The 20,033-nt window shown below is 41.3% G+C and overlaps 1 long non-coding RNA gene across 1 annotated transcript in view; it reads right to left on the minus strand.

Moving 5' to 3' along the window:
* Positions 1 to 6,256: 6,256 nt before the first annotated feature.
* The window catches only part of LOC129524635 (uncharacterized), a 38,849-nt gene continuing 25,072 nt past the window's right edge, over positions 6,257 to 20,033 (minus strand). Inside the window, exon 4 of the long non-coding RNA XR_010130268.1 lies at positions 6,257 to 8,073. This is a non-coding gene — a long non-coding RNA (uncharacterized lncRNA). The remainder of the gene's footprint in view (positions 8,074 to 20,033) is intronic.

Below are 20,033 nucleotides of genomic sequence, written 5' to 3' on the forward strand. Positions count from 1 at the left end.
ATCTGCATGCCTAACAATTTCCCAGGTGATGCTGCTGCTCTGGGGACCACACCTCCCACCTTGGAAATCTGTGCCCTGGATCATTCCGTGTTAAACCCACTCCACCATCTTCATTTGTTCTAGCCTTCTATTTTACTGGGTCAAACTAATTAGATGCCACAATGGACTGACTTTTACTATCAAAGACTATTTTTTTCCAGCTTTACTGAGGTACAATTGATTAAAAGTGTATATATTTCAGGTGTGCAGTGTCATGCTTTTTGTTTGCTCATTTTGAGACATGGTTGCCCAGGCTAGAGTTCAGTGGCGCAATTACAGCTCACTGCAGCCTGGACCTCCCTAGCTCAAGCGACCCTCTAGCCTCAGCTCCCCAAATAGTCGTGACTACAGGTGCGCACCACCATGTCTGGCTAATTTTTTTATTTTTTGTAGAGACAGGGTTTTGCCATGTTGCCCAGGCTGGTCTCAAACTCCTGAGCTCAAGTGATCCGCCTGCCTCAGCCTCCCAAAATGCTGGGATTACAGGCGTGAACCACGGTGCCCAGCTACAGTGTCCTGTTTTGATGTATGAATACCTTGTGAAGTGATTACCACAATCAAGCTAATTAACACATCCATCACCTCACAGGTTACCATTGTTTGAATGTGGTGAGAACACCTAAGATCTACTTTTTAAAAAAATTATTATTATTGTGCTTAATAGTTTTGGGAGTAGAGGTGGTTTTTGGTTACACGAATGAGTTCTTTAGTGGCGAATTCTGAGATTTCAGTGTGCCCATCACCAAGCAGGGTACACTGTACCCAATATGTAGCCTTTTTTCCCTCCCCACCGTCCCAAACTCCCTCCCCACCCTCCCAAACTCCCTCCCCCATGTCCCCGAAGTCCATTATATCACTCTGTATGTCTTTGCATCCTCATAGCTTAGCTCCCACTTATAAGTGAGAACATCTGGTATTTGGTTTTCCATTCCTGAGTTACTTCCCATAGAATAATGGCCTGTAGCTCCATCCAAGTCACTGCAAAAGACACAATTTCATTCCTTTTTATGTCTGAGTCATATTATATGATGTATATATACCACATTTTCTTTATCCACTGGTTGGTTGATGGGCCCTAAGGTTGGTTCCATATCTTTGCAAATGCAAATTGTGCTGCTATAACCATGCATGTACATGTCTCTTTTTCATGTAATGACTTCTTTTCCTTTGGATAGATACCCAGCAATGAGACTGCTGGATCGAATGGTAGATCTAGTTTCAGTTCTTTAAGGAAGCTCCATACTGTTTTCCATAGTGGTTGTACTAATCTACATTACCACCAGCAGTGTAAGTGTTCCCTTTTCACCACATCCATGCCAATGTTTTTTTTTTTTCACTTTAATTATGGTTTTGTGGGGGGTGGGGGGGGGTTGGTTGTAGGTTTTTGTTGTTGTTGTTGTTGTTGTTTTGTTTTGTTTTGTTTTTGACAGTCTCGCTCTGTTACCCAGGCTGCAGTACAGTGGTGGGATCTCAGCTCACTGCAGCTTCCACCTGGGTTCAGGCAATTCTCTTGCCTCAGCTTCCCAAGTGACTAGGATTACAGCAGTGTGCCACCACGCCTAGCTAATTTTTGTATTTTTAGTAGAGACAGAGTTTTGCCATGTTGTCTAGGCTGGTCTGGAACTCCTGACCTCAAGTGATCCACCAGCCTTGGCTTCCCAAAGTGCTAGGATTACAGACATGAGCCACCACGCCCAGCCTAACTTTAATTATGGCATTCTCACAGGAGTAAGGTGGTATCTCACTGAGGTTTTAATATGTATTTCCCTGATGATTAGTGATGTTGAGCACCTTTTCATATGTTTGTTGGCTGTATGTATAGTAAGATCTGCTTTCTAAGCAAATTTCAAATACACAATAGAGTATTATTAACTATAGTCACAATGCTGTACATTAGATTTCTAGGGCTTATTCATCCTACATAACCAAACTTTGTATCTTTTGACCAGTATCTCCCCACGCCCACCTCCAGCTTCTGGCAACCATCATTCTACTCTCTGCTTTTGTGAATTCAGCTTTTTAGAATTCCACATGTAACACATCATGTAGTCTTTGTCCTTCTGTGCCTGGCTTATTCCACTTAGCATCTTGTCCTCCGGGTTCATCTATGTTGTCGCAAATGGTAAGATTTCCTTCTTTTTTTAAGGCTGAATTTACAATAGAATATTGTACAATAGAATACTGCTGCAATGAACATACATTGGACAGATATCTCAGATATCACTTTGAGATACTGATCTCATTTCCTTTGAATATATACCCGGAAGTGGTATTGCTGGGTCATATGGTAGTTCCATTTTTAATTATTTGAGGAACTGCCATACTGTTTTCCATAATGGCTGTACTAATCTACATTCCCACCAATAGTGTACAAGGGTTTCCTTTTCTCTATATCCCCACCAACACTGGGTATCTTTTGTCTTTTTGATCATAACCATTTGACAAGTGTGAGACAATATCTCTGTGGTTTTGCTTTGCATTTCTTTGGTGATTGATGATGTTGAACACCTTTGCAAATACCTGTTGGCCATTTGTATGTCTTCTTTGGAAAAATGTCTATTCTGGTCCTTTGCCATTTTTAAATTTATTATTTTAAGGATAAGGCCTCAGTCTGTTGCCCAGGCTGGAGTGCAGTGGTGCACTCATAGCTCATTGCAGTTACAAACTCTTGAGCTCAAGCAATTCTCCTACCTTAGCCTGCAAAGTAACTAGGACTATCGGCACACACCACCACACCTGGTTATTATTATTATTTTTTTTTTTTGTAGAGACGAGGTCTCATCATGTTGTCCAGGCTGGTCTTGAACTCCTGGCCTCAAGCAATTCTCCTGCCTCGCATCCAAAAGCCCTGGGATTATAGGTGTGAGCCACCCTACCCACCGTATTTTGTTTTTTTTTGCTATTGAATTGTTTGAGTTCCTTATATATTTGGATACTACCCCTTATGAGATGTATGGTTTGCAAATATTTTCTCCCACTCCATAGGTGGTCTCTTCATTCTGTTGATTTTTTTTGTTTGTTTGTATGTTTGTTTGTTTCGCTGTGCAGAACCATTTAATGCAGCAATCCCTCTTGTCTATCATTCTATCTTTGCTTTTGTTGCCTATGTTTTTGGGGTCCTATCCCAGACCAATGTCAAGCTTTTCCCTAAGTTTCCTTTTAGTACTTTTACATTATTAGGTTTTACATTTAAGTCTTTAATCGCATCTTGAGTTGATTTTTTTATATGACGTAGATAAGGGTCCAGTTACATTCTTCCGCTCGTGGTCTACTTTTCCCAACACCATTTATTGAAGAGACTACTTTTTTCCCATTGCATGAGCTTAACATTCTTATTGAAAATCAGTTGATCATAAATGTGTAGATTTATTTTGTGGCTCTCTATTTTGTTCCACTGGTCTATATTCTATTTTTACTCTAGCATCATACTGTTTTGATTACTGTAGATTTATAATATATTTTGAAATAAGGAAATGTGATGTCCCCAGCTTTGTTCTTTTTGTTCAAGATTGCTATGGCTATTCAAGGTCTTCTGTGGTTTCATATGAATTTTAGAATTGTTTTTTCTTTTTCTGTGAAAATTGCTATTAAAATATTGATAGCGATTACATTGAATCTGTATATCACTTTGGATATATACATTTTAACTATATTAATTCTTCCAATCCATGAACACAGAATATTTTTCCTTTTATTTGTGTCTTTTTCAGTTTCCTTTATTAAAGCTTTATGGTTTTCAGAGTACAGATCTTCAATCTCTTTGGTTAGATTTATTCCTAAGTATTTTATTCTTTCTGAAGCTCTGGTAAATGGAATTGTTTTTAAACTTCTTGTTTGGATAGTTCATTGTTACTGTATAAAAAGCAACTGATTTTTTATATGTTGATTTTGTATCCTGCAACTTTACTAAATTTATTCTTCAGTCCTAACGGTTTTTGGTGGTGTCTTTAAGATTTTCTATATATAAGGTGATGTCATCTGCAAACAGAAAATATTTTACTTTATTCTGATTTTGATGTCTTTTTTTTTTTTTTTTTTTTTGCCTAATTGCTCTGGCTAGGACTTCTAGTGCTATGTTGGATAAAAGTGGTGGAAAGTGGGCATCCTTATCTTGTTTCTGATCTTAGAGAAATAGCTGTGTTCAGTCTTCACAATTGAATATGATGTTAGCCTACAGCTTGTCATATGAGGTCCTTATTTTGTTGAAGTACATTATTCTGTTCCTACTTTGTATCACAAAAATGTTGAATTTTGTCAAATGTACTTTCTACATCTATTGAGTTGATCATATAATTTTTATCCTTCATTTTGTTAATGTGGTATACCATATTTCTTGATTTGAGTATGTTGAACCATGATTGCATGCAGAGATAAATTTCACTTGATCACGGTATATGATCCTTTTAATGTACTCTTGAATTCAGTTTTCTAGTACTTTATTGTGGATTTTTCCATCTATGTTCATCAGGGATGTTGGCCTGTAATTTTCTTTTCTTGTAGTGCTCTTGTCTGGCTTTGGTAACCAGGACAATGCTGGCTTCATAAAAGGGGTTTGGAATGTTTCCTCCTCTTCAATTTTTTTGTAAGTTTGAGGAGGATTGGCATTAATTATTTAAATGTTTGGTATAACTCACCAGTGAAGCCATATATTCTTGGGCTGTTCTTTGTGGAGTTTTTTCACTAATTCAATCTCCATACTCATTTTTGGCCTGTTCAGATTTTCTGTTTTTTCACGGCTCTTGGTAGGTTGTATGTTCCCAGGAATTTATCCACATCATCCAGACTATTCAAATTGTTGGCATATAATTGTTCATAGTAGTCTCTTATGATCTTTTATACTTCTGTGGCATTGGTTATAATGTCTCCTCTTTCATTTATAAATTTATTTACGTGTGTCTGCTTTTTTTCTTGGATAGTCTAGCTACAGGTTTGTCCATTTTATTTACCTTTTCAAAAATTCAACTCAGTTTTGATTTTGTATTGTCTTTCTAGCTTTTATTTTACTTATTTATACACTAATCTTTATTATTTCCTTCCTCTGCTAACTTAAGGCTTAATTTATTCATATTTTTCTAGTTCCTTGAGGTGCAAAGTTAGATTGTTTATTTGAGATTTTCTTTTTTCTTAATGTAGACATTTGTCATTATTAACTTCTCTCTTAAAACTGCTTTTGGTGCATCTCATAAGTTTTGGTATATTGTGGCACTATTTTCATTTGTCTCAAGAGATTTTTTATTTGCCTTTTGATTTCCATTTTGATCTATTGGTTGTTCAGGAGTGTGTTGTTTAATTTCTTCATATTTGTGAATTTTCTGATTTTCTTTCTGTTATTTATTTCTAGTTTCATACCAGTGTGATTGAAAGAGATATACTTGATAAGGTTTCAATGTTCTTAAATCTGTTAACAAAAAGAATCTGTTGTTTTGTGGCCCAACATATTATCTATCTTAGAGAATGATCTGTGTGCACTTGAGAAGAATGTATATTTTGCTGCTGTTGGATAGAATATTTTGTATGTATCTGTTAGGCCCATTTGGTCTACAGTGTTATTCAAGATTCAAGTCCACTGTTTCTTTGTTGATTTATTTTTCTTTCCTTCCTTCCTTCTTTCTTCTTCTTCTTTTTTTTTTTTTTTTTTGATGGAGTTTCACTCTGTCACCCAGGCTGGAGTGCAGTGGCGCAATATTGGCTCACTGCAACCTCCACCCATCCTGGGTAAAGCAATTCTCCTGCCTCAGCCTCCCGAGTAGCTGGTATTAGAGGCACCCACCACCACATCTGGCTAATTTTTGTATTTTTAGTAGAGACAGGGTTTCATCATGTTGGCCAGGCTGGTCTCAAACTCCTGTCTTCAGGTGCCTCAGCCTCCCAAAGTGCTGGGATTACAGGTGTGAGCCACCACGCCTGGCTTTTTTTTTTTTTTTTTAAATACAGAGTCTCACTCTCTTGCCCAGGCTGGAGTGCTATGGTACAATCTCAGCTCACTGCAACTTCTGCCTCCTGGGTTCAAGTGATTCTTGTACCTCAGCCTCCTGAGTAGCTGGATTACAGGCATGCATCACCATGCCCAGCTAATTTTTTTTGTATTTTTAGTAGAGATGGGGCTTTGTTATGTTGGCCAGGTTGGTTTCAAATTCCTGGCCTCAAGTCATCTGCCCACCGCAGCCTCCCAAAGTGCTGGGATTGCAGGCATGAGCCACTGTGCCTGGGCTGGTTTTCTTTTTGGATGATCTATCCATTGTTGAAAGGGAGAAAATAAAGTCCCCTAATATGACCATATTGCTGTATATTTCTTCCTTCAGTTCTGTTAATATTTGCTTTATATATTTAGGTACTCTGATGTTGGTTGCATATATATTTACAATTGTTATACCTTCTGATGAATTGATCCCTTTATCATTGTATAATGACATTTTTTTGTGTCTTGCAGTAGTTTTTGACTTAAAGTTTTCTGCTATAACTATAGCCACCCCTGCTCTCTTTTGGTTGCTATTTGCATGAAATATCTTTTTCCATCCTTTCAGTTTGAGCTAATGTGTGTCCTTAAAGCCAGAGTGAGTTCCTTGGAGGCAGCATATTGCTGAATCTTGTTTTTATATCCACTCAATCACTCTATTTCAAGCACTCTATTTTTTTCATTACAAACTTTAATTCATTTACATTTAAAGTAAGTATTGATAGATAAGGACTTAATACACCATTTTGTTAACTATTTTGTGTTTGTTTTGTGGTATCTTTGTTCCTTCCTTTCTTGATGTCTCTTCTGTGATTTCATAATTTTTTTGTTGTGGTATGCTGTAATTCCTTCCTTTTTATCTTTTGTGTATCTACCAGAGATTTTTTCTATGTGGTTACCATGAGGCTTACATAAGACATCTTATAGTTATAAGCTGATAACAATTTAACTTCAATACAAAAAAAATCTATATTTTACTTCCTTTCATCCTCACATTTTATGTTATTGACATCCCAATTTATACCTCTTCATATTGCATATCTATAATGTTATTGTAGCTTAATTTTTTTACTACTTCTGTCTTTTAACTTTTATGCTATAGTCAAAAGTGATTTATGCACCACCATTATAGTATTAAAGTATTCTGAATTTGACTATATACTTACCTTTACCAGTGATTTTTATACTTTCATATGTTTTCATGTTACTAATTAGCATCCTTTCATTTCAACTTAAAAATTTTCCTTTAGTATTTCCTGTAAGGAAGATATAATGGTGATGAATTCCCACAACTTTTGTTTAGGAAAGTCTTTATCTCTCCTTCATTTATGAAAGACAACTTTTCTAGACATAATATTCATAGTTGGCAGTTTTTTCTTGAAAACACTTTGAATATACCATCCCATTCTTTCCTGGCCTGCAAAATTTTTGCTGAGAAGTCTGGTAATAGGCTCAAGAAGTTTCCCTTATATGTGATGAGTCACTTTTCTCCTGCTGTTTTCAAAATTCTCTCTTTGTCTTTATCTTTTGATAATTTGATTATAATGTGACTCAGTATAATCTTCTTTGGGTTGATCTTACTTGAAGAGCTTTTAGCTTCATGAATCTGGATGTCCATTTCCCTCCCAAAATTTGGGAAGTTTTCAGCCATTATTTTTTTAAATACATTTTATTCTCCTTTCTCTTTCTCTTTTACTTGTGGGAATCCCATAATGTATATATTAATTCACTTGATGGTGTCCAGTAAATTCTGTAGGCTTTCTTCACTATTTTTTTTCTTTTTTCTTCTTTGACTGAGTAATTTCAAATAGCCTGTCTTCAAGTTCACAGATTCTTTCTTCTGTTTGGTCGAGTCTACTGTTGAAGCTCTCTATTGCATTCTTCATTTCATTCATTGCATTATTTAGCTCCAAATTTTCTGTTTGGTTATTTTTAAAGATTTATGTCTCTTTGTTGAACTTCTAGGCTGAGCACGGTGGCTCAGGCATGTAATTCCAGCACTTTTGGAGGCCAAGGCAAGCAGATTGCTTGAGCCAGGAGTTTGAGACCAGCCTGGGCAACATGGCGAAACCCCATCCCTACAAAAAAACACAAAAATTAGCCAGACATGGTGGTGCATATATGTTGTCCCCACTACTAGGGAGGCTGACGTGGGAGGATCACTTGAGCTTAGGAGGTTGAGGCTGCAGTGAGCCATGACTGTGCCACTCACTCCAGCCTGGGCAACAGAGGAAGACCGTGTCTCAAAAAAAAAGAACTTTCAGCTTTGTTAATGTATTGTTTTCTTCATTTTGTAGTGTTCTCTATTTGTGTTCTCTTGTAGCCTGCTGAGCTTTTAAAAAACAATTACTTTGGAATTTTGTCAAGCAACTTGTAGATCTCTATTTCTTTGGGAATGGTTACTGGAAAAGTATTGTGTTTCTTTTTTAATGTTGTGTTTCCTTAACTTTTTGTGTTTCTTGAAGTCTTGTATTGTTACTTTCATATTTGAAGAGGCAGGCATTTCCCCCAGTTTCCACTGAATGGCTTTGGGAAAGAAAAATCTTCACCAGTCAGCCCAGCTAGGGATTCAGGGAGTCTCTCAGACCTTTTCCATGTATCTGCCAACTCCAGTCATCTTGCTTTCTCTTGGGGAAGGGAGGATAAGGGCAGTGTTAGGATTGTGTGTCTTCTCTCAATCTCACAAAGCCAGGCCATGTGCTGAGGGCTGTCTGTTTATTTTCCCAAGTACAGTGGTTTATTAGTCTGTTCTCATACTGCTATGAAGAAATCCCCAAGATTGAGTAATTTATAAATGAAAGAGGTTTAATTGACTCACAGTTCTGCATTGCTGGGGAGGCCTCAGGAAACCCACAACCATGGCAGAAGACACCTCTTAACAAGGCAGCGGGAGAGAGAATGAGTAACAGCAGGGGAAATGCCAGTTGCTTATAAAACCATTGCATCTCTTGGGCCTTACTCACTGTCATGAGAACAGCATGGGAAAACTGCCCCCATGATCCAGTTGCCTCTACCTAGTCCCTCCCATGACAAGTGGGGATATGGGAACTACAAATAAAGATGAGATTTGGGTGGGGACACAGCCAAACCATATCATTCTGCCCCTGACCCCTCCCAAATCTCATATCCTCACATTTCAAGACACAATCATGCCCTTCCAACTGTCCCCCAAAGTCTTAACTCATTCCAGTATTAACCCAAAAGTCCAAGTCCAAAGTCTCAACTGAGATGAAACAAGTCCCTTCTGCCTATGAGCCTGTAAAGTCAAAAGCAAGTTAGTTACTTCCTAGATAAAATGGGGTACAGGCATTGGGTAAATACATTTATTCCAAATGAGAGAAATTGGCCAAAACGAAGGGACTAAAGGCCCCATGCAAGTCCAAAATCCAATAGGGCAGTCATTAAATCTTTAAGTTACAAAATGATCACCTTTGACTCCATGTGTCACATCCAGGTCATACTGAGGCAAGAGGTGAGCTCCCATGGCTTTGGGAAGCTCCACCCTTGTGGCTTTGCAGAGTACAGCCCCACCTCCTGGCTGCTTTCACAGGCTGGTGTTGAGTGCCTGCAGCTTTTCCAGGTACATGGTGCAAGCTGTCAGTGGATCTACCATTCTGGGGTCTGGAGGATGGTGGCCCTCTTCGCACAGCTCCACTAGGCAGTGGGGACTCTGTGTGGGGCTCCAACCCCCACATTTCCCTTCTGCACTACCCTAGCAGAAGTTCTCCATGAGGGTTCCACCCCTACAGCACACTTCTGCTTGGACATCCAGGCATTTCCATATATCCTCTGAAATCTAGGTGGAGGTACCCAAACCTCAATTCTTGACTTCTGTGCACCCACAGGCTCAACACCAAGTGGAAGCTGCCAAGTCTTGGTGCTTGCACCCTCTGAAGCAATGGCTCAAGCTGTACCTTGGCCTCTTTTAGCCATGGCTGGAGCTGAAGCAGCTGGGATGCAGAGCACCATGTCCTGAGGCTGCACAGAGCAGTGTGTACCTGGGCCTGGCCCAGGAAAGCATTTTTCCCTCCTATGCCTCAGAGCCTGTGATGGGAGGGGCTGCCATGAAGGTCTCAGACATGCCCTGGAGACATTTTCCCCATTGTCTTGGTGATTAACATTTGACTTCTTGTTACTTATGCAAATTTCTGCAGCTGGCTTGAATTTCTCCCCAGAAAATGGGTTTTTCTTTCCTATCACATTGTCAGGCTACAAACTTTCCAAACTTTTATGCTCTGCTTCCTCTTGAATGCTTTGCTGCTTAGAAATTTCTTCTGCCAGATACCTTAAATCATCTCTCTCAAGTTCAAATTTCCACAGATCTCCAGGGCAAGGGAAAAACGCTGCCACTTTCTTTGCTAAAGCATAGCAAGAATCTCCCTTGCTCCAGTTCTCAAGAAGTTCTTCATCTCCATCTGAGACCACTTCACCTGAACTTCATTGTCCATATCACTACCAGCATTTTGGTCAAAACCATTCGACAAGTCTTTAGAAAGTTCTACACTTTCCCACATCTTCCTGTCTTCTTCTGAGTCCTTCAAACTGTTCCACCCTCTGCCTGTTACCCAGTTCCAAAGTTGCTTCCACGTTTTCGGTTATCTTTATAGCAGCAACCCACTCTTGGTACCAATTTACTGTATTAATCTGTTCTCACACTGCTATGAAGAAATACTTACCTGAGACTGGGTAATTTATAAAGGAAAGAGGTTTGATTGACTTACAGTTCTGCATTGCTGGGGAGGCCTTAGGAAACCCACAAACATGATGAAGGCACCTCTTCACAGGGTAGCAGGAGAGGAATGAGTGCCAGCAAGGGAAATGCCAGACACTTATAAAAACATCAGATCTCATGAGACTCACTCACTATCACAAGAAAAGCATGGCGGAAACTGCCTCCATGATCCGATTACCTCCACCTGGTCCCTCCCAAGATACATGGTGATATGGGAACTAACTTGAAGATGAGATTTCAGTGGGGAAACAGTCAAACCACATCAAGTGGCCTGTGGTGTTCAAGGTTAAGTGCCTTCTCCTAATTCTGCAGAGTTGAGCTGGCTATCTACAGGTGTTCTTGCATGATCTGAAGAGACTTGTACACTGGCTGTAGGAGTGCATGGGGAGCACTGGCTATGGAAGGTGTGCGGAGTTCTGGGGGCACATGTGAGCTAGTTGGGGGGATAGTCCACATTCTATAAGGTTTGTGTGTGAGCCTCTTGATGAAATTCGCAAGGTGGTTGGTAGAAACCGTGGCCCTTTGCTAAGTCCCATGTTCCAGTTGCTATGAGCTTCCACCACTTTTCCCCGCTCCTAGCTACTCAAAGACTATTTAGCTGTACCAATCCCTTCAGTGTTTAGGGTGGAGTGAAAAGAAAGTGCACCTCCCACATGGCTGGGGAAGCCAGGTACTAGTACACTACACTTTCACTTTCATCTTTCCCTGCAGGAGAAATCACAGGCTAAGAGGGTCTCTCTTGTCACTGGGCTGTGCCTTTGGGGGAAGGTTGATGCAAGTAAAGTGAAACTGTTTTTCTTACCCATTTTTCTATTGCTAGTCTCAGATTTTTTGCTCCTATGGGGTGCTGGAGCCTTTTTGCTGGACTTCCAGGCTTCCAGAAAGGTATTGTTGGCAATGGGCAGTTGCCAAAATTGGTGTGTCTGTGGAAGGCTAAGGACTCAAAACTCCTATTCTCACTGATGTTACTTCTCAGTAAGTTGGTTTGTGAGTAATAAAATTAATATCTTCTTTTTATTTTTGCCCCAATATTTGTTTCTTAATTTTTAATTTTAATTTTAATTTTTCTTTTAAGTTTCACATATACCCGGTTTACAGGGTCAAATCATTAGAAAATCAAATAATTAGTAGATTTTCCTTCTTATCCAGCATACTGAAGACTTCATATTTATACCAAAAAACAAATTTTTTAATATACCAAAATAAACAGACATTCCATTCTCTGAAGTCCTTGTGTGGATTCAACTGCTTACTAAGCAAGTAACATAAAATATGAAATAAGTCTAATCATAACAAGTTAAAACAATGTTCTACCTTTAGAAATTTATTTAGAAATTTATATTAAGTGCACGATTCAAAGATTTTAGTAGTATTAATACTTATTCCTAGAAAGGATATATAATATTCTTCTGAGTATCTTTAAAACTGGATTAAAGGAAGGTGTCTTATTTTTCTATTTTTCCTGCTTCCTGTTAGCTATTTTTAAAAATATTTTATTTGTTAGTTTGAAAGTTACTAATGAGACAAGCCAACACTCAGGATAATGCTTTTCTAGTTATCTGTTCCTTCTCATGACTGTTCCCTGAGAAAATCCAATTACCTTCTTCTATCACCACCATTTCACTCCCCACACCCTACAACCAGTGGCATGATGGAGTTGGCCCAGGAAGACCTGTTTTCCCCCATGGTTAAATTATTATAAATCCTGTGAGCCTGTTACTAAACAGTTGGTAGCTTGAAATCTGACACTGGAAGAGTATTTACACCAAGGAAATTGGCCAATGCTACTAGGGCTTCCTCCACTCCTCCCAGAGCCCATTGTTAAATATTCACTTAGAACGCCACTGCAGGCTGGGTGTGGTGGCTCAGCCTGTAATTCCAGCACTCTGGGAGGCCAAAGTGGGTGGACTGCTTGAATCCTGGGCAACATCGTGAAACCCTGTCTCTACAAAAAAAAAAAAAAGAAAGAAAGAAAAGAAAAACATAGCCAGCAGTAGTGGCTGTGGTTCTAGCTACTCGGGAGGCTAAGGTGGGAGGATCGCTTGAGCCCAGGAGGCGGAGGTTGCAGTGAGCCCAGATTGCACCACTGCACTCCAGTGTGGGTGACAGTGAGATCCCATCTCAAAATAAAGTAAAATAAAATAAAATAAGAACACCACTGCCTACAAATGCTCAGCAAAAAAGCAAAGTCCATCTTGACCTACTGTTTATAAACAATAGGAGTAGCAAGCCCTCTCGTGGCTATTATCAGAATTGCAGAGGATAAGGAGATAAGGTAAAAAGATCAAGATTTCATCCCAAATATGTTTTATATAAGGCTTTAGAATGATAGTGTTGATTGTTGTAGTTTAATATCTCCTGCCTCTGTGCAAACTTTTCTCAAACTACCCAAAAAACACCACTTAGGTTTCCCTTTCTCATGAGTTGTAAATATCTCCTTAGTAAGAGTAGGCTTTTCTTTGTGTCCCTATAGCAAAGACTGTATTATTCACTTTTAAGGACATGCATTTTCTGTGGGTTACTGTGGGCATGTCACAGGAAAGGTTGTGTGTCTTGAAACTGTCTGTGTATCTTAGCCATACAATTAAGCCATATGAGGAATGCAAACCAGTCACCACTGCATATTAAAACACAAACCACATCAGATTACCCTCCTGCTTAGCAGGCCTCAATGGTTTCCTGTTGTATCTAAAATAAAATCCAGATACTTCACCAAACCCCATGGATCCTCGGTGGCCTAGCTCCTGCCATGTCTCCTGCTCTGCTTTTCCTTACTGTCCCCTTCCCGTTATACAAATATTAGGGCAAAGGCCACTCCTCAGTGGGGTCTTTTCTGGACACCTGCTCTGAACCAATGCCCACCCACCATCTGTTAATTGGTCACATCATCAGGCTTGGTTTTCTTCCCACCACTTATCTCCACCCAAAATCATCCTATTTGCTTACGTGTTGAATCTGACCCACCCAGTGGAAGGGAAGCTGGAAGCTCAGTATGGACAAGCCCTGGTCTGTCTTACACACAGTGTTTTCCCCATAACAGGCTCCTGGTGTGAGTCACTGGGAAAGCTACAGATGCCCACAGGCAAAAGAATTGGGAGCCCTACACCCATCTACCCTCCAACCCCAGCTCTTATTTGAGTGTAGAGTGAAAAACTGGCTCATTTTGCCCGGGACTGTCCCTGTTTTACCATTAAAAGCCACCATCCTGGGAAACCCTTTACCCTCGGACAAATCTAGAATGGCTGGTCACCTTATATGTTATCTAGAATTGCTTTCTGGAATGATTTTGAAAAATAAATGACTTTTTTAAAATATAAAAGCTTCCTCTGAATAACAAAATTTAATTTGCAGATTATCCTTTAGCATTCTATAAAAAATATTATTTATTTTAGCAGAGTTGACTTTTCTTGGCATATACATTTGTATTTGTCTTAGCACTTAAAATGTATATGAAGCATATTGTAAAAAAAAGAAAAAGGATCATATTGTATTCACAGGTAATGTTTTTAATTTTAAATGTCACTGAAGAAATAATCTGGTACAAACATGGCACACATGACTCATTGCTGGTAGGGTTAGAGACTTCCCACTTGAAGTCACTTTGATTCCTAAAATAAGTTTATTCATGTGTTTCTTTTACATTACATCTTCCTGATTTTAAAAAAATTTGTTATGTTTTCTTTTCTTTTTCTTATTTTTTTATTTTAAGACAGAGTCTCACTCTGTTGCTCAGGCTGGAGTGCAGTGGCATGATCATAGCTCACTGCAGCCTCAACCTTCTGAGCTCAAGTGATTCTCCCACCTCAGCCTCCCAAGTTGCTGAGACTACAGGTGCATGCTACCATGCCTGGCTAATTTTTTTTTTAATTAGAGACAAGATTTCACCATGTTGCTCAGGCTGGTTTTGACCTTCTGAGTTCAAACTATCCTCTCACCTCAACCTCCTGAAGTGCTGGGATTATAGTCATGAGCCACGGCGCCCCAGACCTTATTTTCAAAAGATATATTTTTCTTCATTTCTCCTTGAACTTGGAGGGAACACTGCCTCAAAAGAATTACATTAACAACATTGGCCAAACCTTCTAAGTCATCTAAATTAGGAAAGGATCGGTTGGCCTTCAGGTTACATTTATTAGAATGACTCACTGAAGGGAACAAATATTTCAAAAGATAAAATGTAATTTTCGATTTAGTGAATTAAAATGCAACCACGTGTAATCTGAACTCACCCACATGATCAGTGTACAGAAGAGCTTTTGATCTGTATCATGTTGCTGAAAATTCGTTAGAGGCCACCCAAGCATTTCTACCTGTTGGTTGTATCATCCTGTTGGCAGGAAGACAGCTAGCACTGAGGCCAAGGGCTGTGGAGGACAACAAGTAGTGACCAGGAATGCATATCATCCTATCTGCTGTTTCCAGTCCTCATTCTCACTTTTGTCAGGATTTCCATCTGTCCTCAGAAATCAGGAAGAACCAGCATCAGGGCAAAGAGTTCAGGGGCAGTATGCAAAGCTTTACTAGTTGACATGGACATTAATGTTGGAGAGGGAACCTGTGGATCTCCTCATTTCCCTTCTCGATCGCTGTTGACTATATTCCAAGGCTAACAAAAGGTTTGCAAGACAAAATCTTGAGGACAAACCTGAAGTCTGTTAAAGTCACAGTCATGACATTTCTCAAAGTGTGATCCAGTGAATATCCACAACTCGAAATCACATGGGGTGCTCATTAAGAATGCGGGTTTTCGGGTTCTGTTAAATCAGAATCCCTCGGGGGCGGTCCCCAGGAACCTGCATTTGTAACAAATCCTTTGGGTGGTTCTGGCACATACTAGGGTTGAGGCTTCATGATCGTTTGCTATGGTGTGAATGTGTCCGCCAAAATTCAGGAGTTGGAAAATTAATCCCAGTGCAGCAGTGTTGACAGGTGAAGCCTAAATGGGAGGTGCTTAGGTCATGAGGGCTCTGCCCTCATGAACAGATTAATGTGGTTCTAAATAGGACTTGCAGAAGTGCGTTCTCTCTATTCCGCTCTTCTGCAATGTGAGGACAGAGTTTTTCCCCTTTTGCCCGTCTATCTTCTGCCACGTGAGAATGCAGCAAGGCTCTCATCAGATGCTGGTGCCTTGATCTTGGATGCCCCAGCCTCCAGAACTGTGATAAATTTCTGTTCTTTATAGATTTCCCAGTGTCAGGTATTTTGTTATAGCAGTATGAAACAGGTCAAGACTTTCTCAATCTTTACAGCATAACTGATCAGGCGCAGTGGCTCACGCCTGTAATCCCAGTGAGAGGTGACAGTGTGCTGGCAGTCCTCACAGCCCTCTCTCGCTCTGGGCGCCTCTTCTGCCTGGGCTCCCACTTTGGCGGCACTTGAGGAGCACTTCAGCCCACTGCTGCACTGTGGGAGTCCCTTTCTGGGCTGGCCAAGGCCGGAGCCCGCTCCCTCAGCTTGCAGGGAGGTGTGGAGGGAGAGGCGCGGGTGGGAACTGGGGCTGCGCGCCGCAGGCCAGCTGGAGTTCCGGGTGGGCGTGGTCTTGGCGGGCCCTGCACTCACAGCAGCCGGCCGCCCCTGCCGGCCCTGGGCAATGAGGGGCTTAGCACCCGGGCCAGCGGCTGCGGAGGCTGTACTGGGTCCCCAGCAGTGCCAGCCCAGCGGCGCTGCGCTCGATTTCTCACCGGGCCTTAGCTGCCTTCCCGCGGGGCAGGGCTCCGGACCTGCAGCCCGCCATGCCTGAGCCTCCCACCCCCTCCATGGGCTCCTGTGGGGGCCCGAGTCTCCCTGATAAGTGCTGCCCCCTACTCCACGGCACCCAGTCCCATCGACCACCCAAGGGCTGAGGAGAGCGGGTGCAGGGCGCAAGACTGGCAGGCAGCTTCACCTGCAGCCCCAATGCGCGATCCACTGGGTGAAGCCAGCTGGGTTGAGTCTGGTGGGGACGTGGAGAACCTTTTATGTCTAGCTCAGGGATTGTAAATACACCAATTGGCACTCTGTATCTAGCTCAAGGTTTGTAAACACACCAATCAGCACCCTGTGTCTAGCTCAGGGTTTGTGAACGCACCAATCGACACTGTATCTAGCTACTCTGGTGGGGCCTTGGAGACCCTTTGTGTTGACACTCTGTATCTAGCTAATCCGGTGGGGAGGTGGAGAACCTTTGTGTCTAGCTCAGGGATTGTAAACGCACCAATCAGTGCCCTGTCAAAACAGACCACTGGGCTCTACCAATCAGCAGGATGTGGGTGGGGCCAGATAAGAGAATAAAAGCAGGCTGCGGGAGCCAACAGTGGCAACCCACTTGGGTCCCCTTCCACACTGTGGAAGCTTTGTTCTTTCGCTCTTTGCAATACATCTTGCTACTGCTCACTCTTTGGGTCCACACTGCTTTTATGAGCTGTAACACTCACCGCCAAGGTCTGCAGCTTCACTCCTGAAGCCAGCGAGACCACGAGCCCACCGGGAGGAACGAACAACTCCAGACGCGCCACCTTAAGAGCTGTTAACACTCACCGGGAAGGTCTGCAGCTTCACTCCTGAGCCAGCAAGACCACGAACCCACCAGAAGGAACAAACTCCGAACACATCCGAACATCAGAAGGAACAAACTCCAGACGCGCCACCTTAAGAGCTGTAACACTCACCACGAGGGTCCACAGCTTCATTCTTGAAGTCAGTGAGACCAAGAACCCACCAATTCCGGACACACCAGCAGTTTGGGAGGCCAAGGCAAGTGGACCACTTGACATCAGGAGTTTGAGACCAGCCTGGCCAATATGGCAAAACCCTGTCTCTACTAAAAGTACAAAAATTAGCTGGGTGTTGTGGCAGGCACCTGTAATCTCAGCTACTTGGGAAGGTGAGGCGGGAGAATCACTTGAACCCAGGAGGCAGAGGTTGCAGTGAGCTGAGATTGTGCTGCTGCACTCCAGCCTGGACAAAGAGTGAGACTCCATCACACACACACACACACACACACACACACAGAGCGTAACTAACTCTCAGACTCCCTCTCCCCAGCTAAAGACATCTTTCTAGGCAAATTTTCATCCTGGTAGCACCCATGGGCAACTCCCTTCTCAACCTCCTTTTCCATGGAAAAATATCCATGAGCCCTGAGGATTTGAAATTCAGTTCATACAAAAGCGCCTTCCTCACCTCATCTCGTGAAAAAAAACAACCTGTCTCCCGAGTAAACATTTCATATAAAATAGTACTCAAGTCACTCCTCTCCAAAAACTTCACCTGGCCTCTTGCTTTCACATGGACATTAAGAGGCTAGGCCTCAAGTCTGCCTTTTCCTTGAGCCTGCTTTTCTCTGACACAGAAGGGGCCACTTGGCAGGTCTGGCAATCCCACGTTCCGAGACTTGGAGCTCTACAAGCAGGACTTGGAGCTGCCTGTGGCTCTGTTATTCCTTATTCCTTGGTGATACTCTTCACTTTGGTAATATTTTAGTAGGTATTGTTAGAAAGTAAACCTTCATTGAATTCTCAGAAAGAGTAAACCACTAAAGCATAAGGAAGTAAACCGACAGTAACTAATTTATTATGTGTAACTACAGCACAGAATAATGCTACATAAGTTGGAATATAACAGTGGAGTTTAAAATGGATTTGGATTAAAAAGCACCAAGTACAAATAAAATTTAAAAGAGCAAATAAATTTACATATTTGAAATACGTAATTTAAGTATTGTTTTTATAAATAGTTTCTACTTTATCATTTTACTGGCTGCCAGAATCATGTTTTAGACCAGCTAATTTTCAAATGTCTCTGAAGACTACAGCTGGGACCTGAGAAGCATGAACAAGTTTAAGTGGAAAACAGTCAACATTTCCTGGAATAGAAGATGACCCTAGGCTGAAATCGCAGGCTTCCCACCTGTGTCCACGACACTCAGAAAAGTGATTTCCCATTGCCACTACCTGGGAAAAGGGCATTGCCTTCAAGAGCCACTCCAAGGAGGTTGCCAGTTCTAGAGAAGCTTGAGATACAAGCTCTAGCAATACTCTGCTCTGCTGGAAAATTCTAGTGTTGCAAATCTCAACAAATCAGCATGCTGGCAGAAATTTAGAGTAAAAGGTATCTGGATAGTGAGAATAAATAACATAAAATTATTTTACTATAATCCTCATAAGAGTCCCTCAAAACCATCCTCAGAGCACACTCACTCTTCTCACTTGGTTTTGTGTGGCTATTTAAGATCCCAAGTAGCACCAGAAGGAAAAGTGTAGGTGGGGACAGAGATATCCACTTAAGTAATAGACAAATGAATTTGCCAAAGATCAGACAAAGAAAAATCGTATCCATTAATACAATTAGGAGCTATTCAGTACCTTCTACAAGCCAAGCATTGTGCAGGCCCTGGAGAGACAAAAAGGAACAGGACCTGATCTTGCCCTCAGGATATACACAACCTTATATGTTAAGACTAACATATAAATGATTAACTTCAATACAATAGAAAAAAGTATCAATTATGGTTATTTGGTGCAGGTATTAACCTCGGCCTAACTGGAGCACAAAAGAAACTCACTGGAGCAGTAGTAAGTAACTCATGAAATTGTTGGTCAATCTGAACAATCAAGCCAAGGGGAGAGAGCCACAGAAACCCAAAATTCTCAGGAACGAGAATTCTTATACTGTCACCTAAGGTTGCTGTGATTCTATCTGCCTTCCATCTCTGGGTGTCTCTACTCAAGATTCACTTTCCTGCAAAAAAAAACAAACAGCTGTTCTTATTCTAATTTGCATTATCACCTCCTGTGGTCCAGGAACAAAGACCCCTGGACTGGCAGCCCGAGAATCTTACAGGGTGAAGACTGAAGTTGGGAAAACCCTTGCCTTGCCAAAACACATCTAGAACCTTCTTTCCATACAAATATTCCCAAGAGGTTTCTAACCAAACATGGTTGTGCATTGCTTGTGAGCCTTCAGATTGAGCACCCCCCTGCTCCCCAGTGGAGCACAACCCAACACAACATCTCACAAGTGCATCCTAAGGTGAGATGTGATGCCAAGTTGGGGGCTACAGATTGAATTATCTTGTTGGCAAACTGGGGACTCGGTGATGGCCAGGTGTGATTTATAAATAAATGTCCATGTTTTTGAGTCCAAGAAAGCAGAAGAATCTTCTTATAATTTGGTCATTGCAATGGTTTGAATGTGTTCCCTGCAAGCCTATGTGTTGGAAACTTACTGCCATTGTAATAGTATTAAAAGGTGGCCCTTTTCTTGTTGTTGTTGTTTTGTTTTTTGTTTTTTTTTTGAGACGGAGTCTCGCTCTCTCGCCCAGGCTGG

This window comes from Gorilla gorilla, chromosome 13, assembly GCF_029281585.2.
Source record: "Gorilla gorilla gorilla isolate KB3781 chromosome 13, NHGRI_mGorGor1-v2.1_pri, whole genome shotgun sequence".
Lineage (NCBI taxonomy): Eukaryota > Metazoa > Chordata > Mammalia > Primates > Hominidae > Gorilla > Gorilla gorilla.